General features: G+C 34.5%; 1 long non-coding RNA gene across 1 annotated transcript; it reads right to left on the minus strand.

Annotated features, from left to right (window-relative positions):
* On the minus strand, nucleotides 97-3,771 carry LOC109826021. The gene is made up of 2 exons (XR_002243167.1): nucleotides 3,346-3,771; nucleotides 97-460 (listed from the first exon to the last, which is right to left on the minus strand). It is a non-coding gene; the product is annotated as an uncharacterized LOC109826021 (long non-coding RNA).

A 14,423-nucleotide genomic window follows, 5' to 3' on the forward strand; every position in this document is an offset into this window, starting at 1 on the left:
GTCATTAAAACACTTAAAAATTAAGATGCAATTAAGATGCTCACCAACTCTCTTTAACAACTACCAGCAAGGAGAGAACGTCACTTGAAAATCATGTAAAAATAAAATAAAATGCTCCGATATTTCCCCTCAGGGCAGAAGCAAGCATCACTACCATTTGAGATTCTTTACTGAAATGTGATACTGATACAAGAGAAAAGAGTTTATTCCAATTGTAACATCTGATGATTTAACTTCCCGCAAAACCCTTAAAATTTGGGTCTCACATACGTACCGGCTCAATCAACAAGGACCATAACAGTACCAGAGTACATCTTGCATTACATCAATGCAAGCTACAAATATAAACTGCTTGAACAGGTTACATAAAACTATAATGAGATCCCCCTCAGAGCAACGCCTGCAAAAAGCTCGATCAACTAGCACAATATGCTTCAGGGAGGTACACAAGGAACGGATACTGAGAGAAAAGAAGAATAATGTCAAACACCACATGAAATAGAATTGTTATTGAAATTTAACATTGCATTCATTTCCAAATAACTGAATAACAGAGCAGTAATTATCCACCAGGTACACAATAACCAGGACAAGTAACCTAAACCTATTCAATATTTTTAAGAAAGCCCCTTTTGGTTTGTGTGCCACATTTTTAGGATCCCGAAAATGTCATTCAGAAAAGACTATGGAAATATCCTCACACTTGGGAAAAAAAATTCAACAGAAACGTCCTCACACTTGGAGAAGTCCCAAAAAACCTAACAAATCACCCGTTTCTATTTCATGGGCAGACATCGCGCTGGGTACTAGTATATACAAAAAGAAATTTTTAATATACTTACATCTCAGACACACAAATATAACATGCAAACAAAAAACAGTCCATTGGTGCACTGCCAGTTGAAACCAAACAAATTTAGGCGATTACACAATAGTGGTTAGCTTGCTGAAGGCAAGTCAAAGACGTTTGTTCTCAGCTATAAATCATATATTGCAAGTCATAGAACAAATAGCATGGAATAGCCATAATGACCTTAACCAACAACATAGTAACGCCATAGAGATACTAACAAATACACAACATTCCATTGTGCCAGTCATCTTTTAGACCTTTATTTTAACAAATTATCTTTAAGATGATTGATTGGCTTCATTGAAACATTCAGTGAACAGCAGCTCATTGCTGCAATTTAGATCAGTATATGATTAAGAAAAGTGGGAAGCAAAAGAGATAGTGATAAATAAATAGAAGAGAACATCACAGAATTAACTTGTTAAATAGAATAAAAAGAATAAATGAAGGTGATGCAAAATGACAACTCACTAGCATTGCAAACACTAGAAAGTTCGGAGCATATGGGAGAAGCAAGAATCGTGTAAGACTACATGAAGTCTAAGGTGAAACGTTGCTGCAACTAATCCTTATAACATAGTAGTTTGAATTTCTAAAGATGAAGCATGCCGACAAGATCCACCTGAAGTGTACGCATAAACAATTTAGAAAATCATTTAGACAAGCATAACCTATTAGTTCATATTAGAGTATAAAATTATAACCCTTGAACCTCTCCACAACACCTTTGAACCTCCCCACAACACCCTTGAACCTCCCCACAACATCGGGGTTTTGGGTAGTGGCAGAGACTTTAAGGTATCAGAGCAACCCAAGTTCGAATCTTACCAACACGAGTTTCTAAAGGGGATTAAAAGAATACTACTTTGTGAGAACAAATTTCTGCAGAAGGGCCCTCAGCCAGCGGGGGCCATGTTAGAGTGAAAAATTATAATCCTCAGCACTCATCACAACATTGGAGTTTTGGAGCGGGGACAAGAACCTTTGATGAACTTTACCCCACCATTTACACCTTGATTCCCATTTACACAATCACTTATGCACAGTATAGTCAAAGCAAAGATAACTATAAGAAAAATTAAAACGTTGGTGTACTGACTTATAATAGATCTCTTCCAATGCGAAAGTCAAAAAAATATTTTTATCTACCAATAACACCAAATTGGTGTATTACTGAACAACAGAAGTTTGACACTGCAGTCGATATAGATCCCTTAAATCAACTTGTATCACTTCAATAACATTTAATATTGGATATTTCCCATGACTCATCAATCTCGTTGATACGATCATGTCTATCTGTTTGCATGTTCAGTGGAGGATATTGATTGTTGATGTTTATTTATGAATTTCTCTAATGAGTTGATTCCAACTACATTACAATTTTCAGTACAAGTAAAGATACTAAGTTGATTTAAAGCAGTCACGACTCTTACTGGTTATTAATGTCACTTTTAAATTGTAGAAGAGTGAAATATGACTGAGACTTTTCCAATGTATCATAATTTGTTAAGCTTACTTTTGGCAGTCGAGATAATTTTAAATGTCTTGTGTAAATACTGGGCATACAGTCACAGTACCGGAAACATAGAGATCTTGTACTCAAATTGGGACCAATTAATCCTCAGTGCTACAGAGGTTTATATGACATCTACTTTATTTTGTTTTCCCTTCCTCCATGAAGTTCCAATTTTTGTGATGCTTTGATTGACCTGCAATGAAACATTGCATCTCAGGGAAGCCTAATAGAACAGCACAGTTTTAAACACGATAACTCAAAGGGTTGATCTTATTAGGTCTTGTTTAAAAATGATAACAAATAGACACCTTGTTTTCCATCTTGATAAGCTATTGGAACCATCAAGAAGATTATTGAGAAGTATATTGTTCAATCGTTGTTAATTTGCCTACGTGCATAAATGCAAGGCAATTAAAGTGAGGTGCACTTTTTTTCCTCATGAAAATTTAAATTACATTTAATTCATATACTTAGTTTCTCAGTCTACTTTGTCTTATTTGAATTAGCTTATTCTCCTATCTCATTTTTCAGGTTAAATGAAAGAAAGATGCTCACTGCGTCCCTGCAGTGGTTATCAACTCCAGTTACTGTTCGAAGCAGTGAATGGGCAGTGATGCTATGTGTGTAGTCAGAGGCTGAGAATCTTAGATGACAAGAACTGAAGACTTGAGAATGAGAAAATAAATAAATAAATAAAGAACTATCGGGAAAGGACCGCAGTGAATTGGCAAGATGTTGCATCCTATGGCGAGCTATACTATTAAAGTTAAGTTTGTGAATTCTAGATCTTTCATACTTTAAAGCTTCAATCTGCTTCTACTTTAAAAAGTTGTTGCATCCTGTGTTCGTTAACTTGAAATGTTAGAAAATTTTACTCTATTAATAAATAAATATAATTCATTTATCTAAAAACAATCATCATGAGTTTAGGATCTTAAACAAAAATATTCATTAAAAAAAAGAAGAAACATACCAGATGTTGAATAGGATGTCATCCTATTCATAGATTTCTTCCCCTTGTCCCTTCCTTAATATCACAGAAAGTGGTTGATGAATGTTTTCATATAGAAAGACATCCATAATAGATCACAAGGTTTGTCAGGATTATCTCAGGAATGCTATATTGAAAGAATTTTAGAGAGATTTCATATGGAAAATGCTCAGCTGGAGTTGTTCCAATATAGAAAGGAGACAATTTTAGTCTGATGCAATATCCAAAGAATGATGTAGAAGGTAAACAAATGGAAACAATTCCATATGCTTCTGTTGTGAGCAGTATAATGTATCTGCAAACCTGTACAAGACCGGATATAAGCTTCGTGGTTGCGTTGTTGGGTTGTTAGGCAGGTGTCAAAGTAATCCCGGAATTGATTATTGAAAAGCAATGAAGTACTTATTGAGGTACCTACAAGGGATAAAAAATTACATGCTCATATATAAAACTAATCCAACCATTTAGAAGTGATTGGGTACTCATAATCAATGTTATAGAAAGCGCTAGGTGGCTTAGGCGTTAAACCTGATGCCTAGAGCCTAGACGCCTAGGCGGAAGCCTAGGCGGGGCCTAGGTGTTTTTTTAGTTTTTAATTATAATTACCTATAGTAAATGCCAATATTATAGAAAGCTTAAGTGGTGGCGGAGAATGTTTTGTTGAAGGACGGGAGAGGTAGAGGTGTTCATAGTTGGTGTTTGGAGGAGGTTGGAGGACGTGGAGGCTGTAATGGAGAAAATCATGATCAATACCTAAATGGTGCAGACCACGTAGACATACCACGTTTCCTTAGGCGCTTTCAAAACTTAGACAATCCACCTGGGCCCCTAGGTACTAGGCGCCAGATAAGCGGCTAAGGTACCGTCTAGGTTTAGGCGTAAACCTAGGCAAGCTAGGCAGACGATTTTTAAAATATTGCTCAGAATCAGATTTTGATGGATGTCTTGACAGCAAAAAAATCCACTTTTGGTTATCTGTTCTTATTAGCAGGAGCAATATCATGAAAAAGTGCAAAGCAATCGATTATTGCTTCATCTACTACAGAATCAGAGTTTATAGCATGTTTTGAAGCTACAATTCATGCATTATGGCTGCGGAACTTTAGTTTAGAAATTGGGGTTGTCGACACCATTACCAAGCCACTAAAAATTTTCTATCTCTGTGCAGTATTCTTCTTCAAGAATGACAAATACTCAAGAGGTTTCAAACATATGGAATTTGAGTATTTTGTTGTCTATTCAACATATTAATACTAATCTCATAATAGCAGATCCTCTAACTAAAGGTTTACAACCAAATGAATTTAAGGGACATGTATAGAATGGGTCTTGGTTGTGCTTATGAATGATAATAATGATGTTGACACCCTGAGCTCAATGATGTGTTTCTGATATATATTATTATATTTCCTGTCACTCATAATCATGAGCATAATTTGTGTTTGAGTTGATTATGAAAGAAAGCCCTTGTAAGACATTATCATGGACCATGACAAAAATAAATATATCACTTATAGATCAATGTGGTTAGTTGTTAATGTTGCGGTATACGGAAGTATATTACATAAATATATATACAACTGCTATAACTCGCACTTATTAATTTATCATATTATGATAATTCCATTGAACATTATAGAAGAGGATGTGTTCCTTGTAATAAGTGTTTAACTGTTTATACTATTAAGTGCTAACTGATCGGCCAAGTGGGAGAATGTAAGAATATGGCTCTAGTTATTATTTAGTCTCATACACTTCTTTATTATATCAAAGTTTTGAGTTTTGAGTATTTTAATGATGTTGAATTTATAGGACTAAATACTCATGATAATTAAAGTTTTTAATATAGTCAATTTTTTAATAGTTTAGTTAAGGAACATATCTCTCAAGTTAATTCTTCGGTCTCTTAATGGACGAGCCGAGATGAAGGAAAGTGTATTTCTAGGTGCTCTTCCTACCCATAAAGTAGTACGTGAAAAACATCAATCAAACACTTTCTATAATATAAAAAAAGGGATAAGAAGAAACCTATGAATAGAATGACATCCTCAAAATCTGGTATGTTTCTCGTTATGTTTGATGGATGCATTTCATATAATGCTTTATAGGTAGGGAGAGGATCTATAAATATATGTTCCTTCATCTCAGTTCATTCGTCAAGAGACCGAAGAATTAAACGAACCTTGAGAAATTTGTTCTTTAATTAAACTATTAAAATATTGACCATATTAAAAACTTTAATCATCCATGAGTATTTAATCCTATTAATTTAATGTTATTAAAATACTCAAAACATTGACATAATAAAGAAATGCATGACTAAATAATAACTAGGGCCATATTCTTAAATTCTCCCATTTGGCTTGAAGGGCTAGCACTTAATAGTATTAATGATTAAAACCTATTATAGGAAATAAATTCTCTTTTGTAATGTTAAGCATAATCACCACAATATGATAAAGTGTTGAATGCAATTATGGCGGTTGTATGTATTCATTATTCAGTGCCATTAAAATACTCAAAACTTTATTATAGGCAATGTTTAATAGTTTAATTAAGGAACAAATCTCTCAAGGTTCATTTAATTCTTCAGGCCTTTCGATGGACGAACAGAGATGAAGGAAATTGTATTTATAAGTATCTTCCTACCCATAAAGTATTATATGAAAAACATCCATCAAACATTTTCTGTAATATAAAGAAAGAGATAAGGGGAAGAAACCTATGAATAGGATAACATACTCAACATCCGGTATGTTTCTTCTTTATTATTTTAAAATATATGTGTTTAAGATCCTAACCTCAGATGTGTGTTTATAGATAAATAAGTAATATTTATTTATGCATAATGAAGAGTTCTAACGTTGGGTATCAACAAAAACATAAAAAAAGGACTCTTATTCCGGATACATCCAGTAAGTCCATGCATCACTATTGTGGATTATTGAATTAAATAATCTAACAATAGATGTGAATCTACCGTCATACACTGGTTCCGATACATAGCACCATCGGATCAACGAGATCGAGTCATCGTAAAAATATGGAATCAAAAAATTACAATGCTACATAACAAGACAATATTTACGAGGTTTAGCCCAATTCTTTGACCTACATACTCTAATGGTGGAGAGATATTCACTATGAAAAATAGACAAGTACAAGGACTCAAAACTCTCTAATCCTCACACTTTTTTCTCTCTATTTTTCCTCTCTTTTTCTCGCACACACACTCTCACTTTTATTTTTCATGCTCTCATCAAAAGCAACAGCAACAAATTCTTTATATATGATTGTACTTTGACTAACTTAGTAAATTGCATAATCCAGTGTTTTCAATGCGCAAAGCGCAATGCGTGGCGCAAAGCATCTTTACGCGCACATGCGCAAGGCGTAACGCGATGCACGCGCCCGAGTGATGCGAAGCGCACACCACACATATAATATTTCAATATATGTAATCAAGCGCGAAAGAACATGTTTTTCGAATTTACATGAAAAATATCATGATAAATAATATCTTGCTACAAAATCACAATATATTACCATAATTTCTAATGCTAACACCCAACATAGTAGCAAATTTTATCAATTTTTAAATCAAATGTTAAATCAAGACTTATATCCAAACTAAGGATTAGTAATGGTCCTCAATTGAAAGTTATTAAAAAAACCCAATGGATTTATTTTGCTTTTTGGGATATGGAATATCAAGTATAAAGACTCGATTGAAATGTTAACAAATAAAACTACATGAGGAAATGTACTACATGCATCCTACACAAAGTACAGATGTACGCGAGGCGCAAAAAGCGCTGCTGCATCAGATGTGAGGCGCTTTGCCATCGCCCCGCATTGTAAGGCGCATGAGGCGCAATGAGGCGCGCGCCTTTGAAAACACTGGCATAATCAATATGCAACTATTTAATGCATCTTAACTCTTACAAGTAAATGAATTAAGACACATTAACACCAATAATAACTGATAACACATGCAAGGAGTTGAGCTTAGTCTCTCATGCATGCCTATTTTATTGTGGTAATAGGGAACAAATTTGTATCCTCTCATTGCTTTCATCTAGTTACAGCTCTAATGCTAGGGTTGCGAAAGCCATGTAGGAATTATTTTAGTGTTGGAGGTTTGAGAATGTAAGTTGAAAGAAGAGGCTATGTGGAACTTGAAAATAGAGAATCTTGGTATTCAATTACTTTGAATTGTTATATACGATGCTCACATCCAAGACTTATTTATCGGCTCCCAAGAATTTCTCTAGAGCTTAGGTATTTTCATGATACATTGAAGCTTCTAGAGAAATTTATATACTTCTTACATTTTAGATGCATCTACTGATTAACATCTCTTTATTCTCTAGTTGTATCTAGAACTTTCTATATTACAAAGATTATGATAGACAATTCTAGATAATTCTAGAACTATAGCTTACTTCTTAACATTCCCTTCTAGATAATTCTAGAACTTTCTAAACTTGTCTCTAAACTGTATGAACTTTCCCGTGGGCTTAAAACATGAGAATCAAACTTTGTAACTGAGTTCAATTTCCTCATCTTCGCTACTACAAATTTCTTTTAACATTTTACCTTATGCTCTAACCTAGCATTTTATAAATTCCTTACTCTAATCTACATCAGTTGGAGAGAATTGGACATGATTAATTATGACTTCTAATAAAACCACTAGTACCTTATCAAGAGAAAACGATTGCACCATATTTTTTCTTATCCTCCATGTTAAAAGCAACAACTACTTTCTCTTTGGTTCTTGCCTAGTATAAATTGCTCTAAAGAATCTCTATATATATTTCACCGAAGGACTAGTTGGTCTGATAGATCATATGAAAATGTTTCCATGAAGAAGTTGCATGAGATGAAAACTAGACTAATGATGTTAAAGATGACTGATGTCACTTTCGGTCATAGAGGATCTGAAGGATATGATGCGGTTATTTCATGTTGGTGGGATATATTAGTTCTATTGAAAGTCATAATCAATCACGTCAAGTTATTTGTGACTGATATAATAAACTAGTAATATAAAATCTATAAAATGCTTTGGCATGAAGTAAATTGTTAAAAGATATTTGTAGTAATGAAGAGGATGAAATTGAACTCATTTATGCAGTTCAACTCATATGTTTCGGGGTCACCGAAAAACTCATACAGTTCAAAGGCACTAAAATTTTCAAATTAAGAAGAGGTATTCGAAGTAACTTATAATTCTAGAATTATCTAAAAATGCCTACAATAATCTTGTAATATGTAAAGATCCATAATAAGCTAAAGAATAAAGATATGCTAACCATAAAATATATCTACAAGATAAGAAGTATAGATTTCTCTAGAAGTTTTAAGGTATCATGAATATGTCTAAGCTCTGGAGAAATCCTTAGGAATATATCAACATGTCTTGGATGTAAGCATTGTGACCAAGCAATCTAAAGTAATTGAATACCAGGTATTGTACTTTCAAGTTTCACATGCTAGTGGAATAATAACTCTCCGGTAGATCTCCATAACATAAACCAAGCCTTTAAAGTAAGGGAAAATTGATGTAGCAACCTCAGAACAAAAAGTCATGCCCCCTCCCCCAACTGGGAAAATTCACATGCTGAAAACTCCTTGGACTCACAGAACTGTTCATTTAGCTCCTTAGAACCACTTCCCTTTTACCCTTTTTGTCTTCTGTCTTCTCCTTCTCCTTTTATCTTCTTCTTCTTCTTTCATTTTTCTCCTGCTCAAACTCCACATTCTCTTCCTTAAAAAATTTCCACTTTCTTCAAAATGCTCTCCCCATTGTGAATTTGTTCACATGATCTTGCAAATTCCATAGTCGAAATTATACCCCATTGTGAATTTGTAGTTTTATGAGATTTCGACATTATCCAAACTCGTATTTTTATCCTTTACCAATGCTGCCTCAAAGATTAAATTCCACTAATTTATCCTTGAATAAGGAAATAACATTAAGAGTGATCATTCAGTTTGGTCCATTTTGATCACTTTAAGCAAAATCGTACTAAGAATTGGAAGAACTGGATCTGAATCATATTATTTCGATTCGATTAGGCTGTGCTTGTTCAACTTGGGTCGTCCCATCTAAGAGATGCACAACAATGAAGTAACTTAAATGTTGCATTTAATAGTTTAAGAAATATCACAAGTAAGAAACAAATGTAACATTTAATAGCTTAACATCACAAATAACATATGAATGTAACATTTAATTGTTAAATATCACAGTAGCAAACTAACGCAATATTTATTAGCCAAATCATCAGATATGAGAAATTTGAGGTCGAAGTAGGCATGTTATTTGCGAAGTTTAGCAAATAAATGTTACACTAGTTTGTTATTTGTGATGTTTAACCATTAAATCTTATCTTCATTTATACTCCTAATCTAAAACCCAAAATCTTATACTCCCTTTCCCAAGCTTATGAAGAATGATACTTTAAACCCCGTAAAATTTTGAAATATTATTTTGAAATAATTAAATATGAGTTTTATCATGTTTGAAACTATTTTGGGATGAATTAGCATATTTGAAATCGATTTGAGATCGAATACGTATATATATGTGAGTATCATGCACTGATATATCAAAACTATAAGTTGGATTTTCGTTCTGGTCGATCGACCGATAGGAACGATCGGTTGACTGATGTGTAGTTATCGGTCTACCGATTTTCACAACCAGTCGATCGATGAACCCAGAATCCAGAATTTGGGTTTTAGTTGCGGGTCAGTTTTGGGCCCAATTACATATAAGTATATATATATAGAGAGAGATTAATGGGTATCCTAGTCATAGGAGGGGATTTCCTCCTATGACGCCTCTAAAATCACATGATTAAGCGACATTTTGGATGATCCGCTCCGTTGAAATTGATCTACATATTCTAAAACCTCAACACACCAAGTTTGGGGTGAATCCGTCGTCGTTTGACCCTCCATCGAGCCATGTGAAAAGTTCTATTCATTCAAAACCGTTAAAATTGATACGAGTGGATGAAGGGTCAAACGACGACGGGTTCACCCCAAACTTGGTGTGTTGGGGTTTTAGAATATGTAGATCAAGTTCAACGGAGCGGATCATCCACAATGTCGCTCAATCATGTGATTTTAGAGGCGTCATAGGAGGAAATCCCCTCCTATGACAAGGATACCCATTAATCTCTCTCTCTCTCTCTCTCTCTCTATATATATATATATATATATATATATATGTATATATATATATATATATATACTTATCTATATATACTATTACATGAATTCTTCCTCTTTTTTTATTCATATCTGAACCCTAATAGCAGCCTCTCTTCCCCTCTAAACCCTAACCCTAATTTGTGAAGCAAATCCCGAGAGGAGGACGAGATCTGCGGCTTTTGGTGAAGGAGGATCATATCACTCGCGTTCGTGGGAGTTCGGCACGAATTTTGATGCGAGTTTCATCTCCTCCAATCCCATCCCCATTTTATTTTGTTTTTATTTGGTTTTATTGAATTTTAGAACCTAGTTTATGTATAAAGATCACTATTTTAAACTGTATGATACAAAGATTTGATCTTTCTGATTTTAAAACGTTATAAAACAGATTCTTTGGTTTAGGTTTAAATTTTGAAGTTAGTCTAACGTGAGATTTTGTTAAAGATAATTGTTTTCATGATGTTTTAACAAACATGATTATGCTAGGGTTGTAAGAATCCCCTCAAATTTTGATAAATATGATTTCATGTAGCGAAGTGAACCCTAATTACATAAAACAAGTTTTAACACATGAGTTTTATTTGAAAAAGATCAATATTTTTTAATTGTAGACGAAAACCTGTAACTTTGTTCAACACCAGATGTTGCTCTATCGATCGACCGATCAAAGAAACCGGTCGACCGATTAGTCATCAGGAATCTGCATCTTTCCTCTGGTCAGTCGACCGACTATAGGTATCGGTCGACCGATCAAGGCTAAAATCTTGTGCATGTGTTGTACATGTTGCCGACCGGTCGACCGAACAAGAGAATTGGTCAACCAATAATGAGCTGATTTGATATTTTTGCTTCTTCACGCGCGTTTGATCGCAACCACGATGTACGGGATGCGCGTCGACACACGTGCATGATTGTGAGTGTGCACGTATTTGTTTTAGGCACGCACGAGCAATTAGAGGTGTGTGATCTAACACTTTGAGTTTGTTCACGATAGGAAATGATGTTTGTTTCGGTTTACGATAGTTGTGGATGTTTAGTGTGGTTAGTTGGCAACCCGCAATGAGACCGCGGATGGACTATACTCAGAGTACGTTAGTGGGTATACTGTAATGAGACCGCGGTAGACTACATTTCGTTATATATTATTGTTTTTGTATAATTATGCGCAGAGGTTGATGTACCTATATTATTGTATCCGTATGATTATGCGCAGAGGTCGATGTACCTATGTTATTGTATCCGCATGATTATGTCCAGAGGTCGATGTACCTATATTATTATATCTACATGTATATGCGCAGAGGTCGATGCGCCTATATATCGATCCGCCCGATGATGCGATAGGTCGTAAAATTTTATGAATAATTATTTTATAATATAGTCGATGGCCGGAGTCGTAGGCGATTACTGAGTTTTTGATGTAGTTCATGGTTGAGGTACTTCACATTGTGGATTACACAGGATTGTGTACTAGTATCTGTTTTATCTACCAAATGGTAGTATGAGATGCTTGGTCGACATTTATTGCATTGCTTGTAATGGTATTTGCCTGTATTGCCTTTCTTCATTATTTATTCTTAGTTTGAAATTGATATTTAGCGTTTTACAATTTGAAACATGGTATATACACGAGGGTTTTCTTATTTGGATTATTTCGCTCGACGTACTAAATCTCGTGTTGTGGATTTCTAAATCTCAATTGCTCTTAGTTCAGGATAAATGATTTATATATCTATATGTACTTACTTGTAATTTTATGCACCTAACCCCCTTCCTCCGGGGGCGGTGGAGATGTTCTCGCTAGCGCTTTTACGCTCATTGTTTTTTTTCTTTTCAGGCAGCAAGTCAAGCGTCCGGAAAGTCGCAGATTGACGGAGATGCAGTTAGCTCGCCGTCATTTATTTAGCAGATATTTAGTGCTCCACAGTAGATATTTATGAGATTAGTTTTCTTTTAGAATTGTATTTCACTTTGGAGGCTAAGTGTCTTAGTACTATATTCAGTTGACTCTTGTATTCAAAGATTATTACTCTTGTTTTAAATTTATTAGATGCACCATATTTTCTTCTGTTAGGACATGATTATACTTATTATTGGATCTTTTCTCTATATTGTGTTCCTTATATTTTTACATTTATTCTATATGCTTGTACCCGCACTTTTTTGTTTGAATTCTACTAGAAAGATATTGCTGTGATGGTGAAACGTATTGTTGCACAATGTTTGGTGCATGACAAGTTTGATATCTTTGAGTTCACCTTGAACTGCAGCCTTGTGTGAAACCAGGGACGTCACAGGTACAAAGGAGTTCGAAGCTAAAGCCGAGGTCAAAGAGGACGGATCAACTAGCCCGAAACATTAACGAAGTTAATAGAGGGGCTGGAGATAAGCCTAAAGAGGATGGAATAGCCGATGATGTGAGTGGATTTGACACAAGGGACCACCGAGGAGGAAGAGGATGGAGATAAGGGCTTGAAGGTAGACCACGAAGTTCATGGTGGTGATAAGGAGCATGAGGGAGGAGCGGAGCTCATCGCTGATCTGGAAGAAGAAATGGACTTTGGCTTTTGATTGATTAGGTTAAGGTCATCTCCGATTCTTGATATTACCACTTTTTAAAATAAATCATCCATGGAGTTTTTTTTTATTTTTTGAAAGGGGATAGGAAATTTATTTTAGAGAAGTAGGTTGTGAAGTCAAGGGGGGAAGAAATAAGAGAATAGAAAACTTTTAAGAGAGAGAAAGGAGCCTGAAACCGTTTGGGTAAGAGAAGGAGAATAAGATGAAAAGGTAAGAAGATAAGGACAATGGATAAAAAAGAAAGGACAAAATGAGGATGAGCTGTAAAGTAATTTCAAGGATGTAATTGAATGTTTCTTTTCTTCTAAGGAGTTTTGGGCACTTAATTTCTTTAAAGAGGGTGGATGCATAGATTTCTAGATCTAATAGGCTAGAAGCAATTTTTTCTTAGGCCATGTTTGTCTTTCCGATAGTATAAGTACTATTTTAAAATAGTCGGCGTTGACATTTTTATCACACGTTTGTTTTTATCCAGTTTGGACTGTTTTTAAAGAGGGATGGAGTAATCCCCAAAAAGAAACAAACTGAAACCCACCACAGTGCCACCCTCACAATCCAAGTATTGATCATCAAGAGGGGGTTAAGATTTTTGGGACGAAATTACTCTTATTCTTTTCTCTTTTTTTCAAAAATTTTATTTATTTCTCTGGATGGTTATTTTTTGTTGTAGCAAGGAAGAAAATAAAGTTGAATCTTTTTACGTAAGGTTATAAAATGAATGTTAACTTTGGTTCCTAGTTCAGATGATGGATATTCGGATTAGAAACATGTACCTTACTTTGGTTCCCAATTCCTGCGCCAGAAAGACATTGAATTTGCATGCAAATTATCAATTACGCATATTATCAACCATTATAGTCTCATAAGTAGTAACTCCACCGGTTATTTTTTTTATTTTCCACCTAAGAACAAGTTCATGTTTATAGCTAGCTTACATATTTGGTACCCAAAAATTTTAATTTGTCAAGTTATGTCCAAATTTTTGAATTTTTTTGCTAAACATATGCATTACTACAATATTAGTTGCGCAAAGGGCAAAAATGTCATTCTTGTTAAGATATTAGTTCAAACAATCATAGTTCCTCCAGAAACAAATATTGATCTAGACTATTTTAAGTTAGTCCAAAGGTCAGTTTGTGCGAAAACAAACATTGAATGACATGAAAATAGTCTCAGAATAACACAGTCTCAAGATTATAGTTTAAGAGATACAATACCCTCTAATCCGGGGATAAAAAACAAACATGACCTGA

The sequence above is a fragment of the Asparagus officinalis genome, chromosome 1 (assembly GCF_001876935.1).
Source record: "Asparagus officinalis chromosome 1, Aspof.V1, whole genome shotgun sequence".
NCBI lineage: Eukaryota > Viridiplantae > Streptophyta > Magnoliopsida > Asparagales > Asparagaceae > Asparagus > Asparagus officinalis.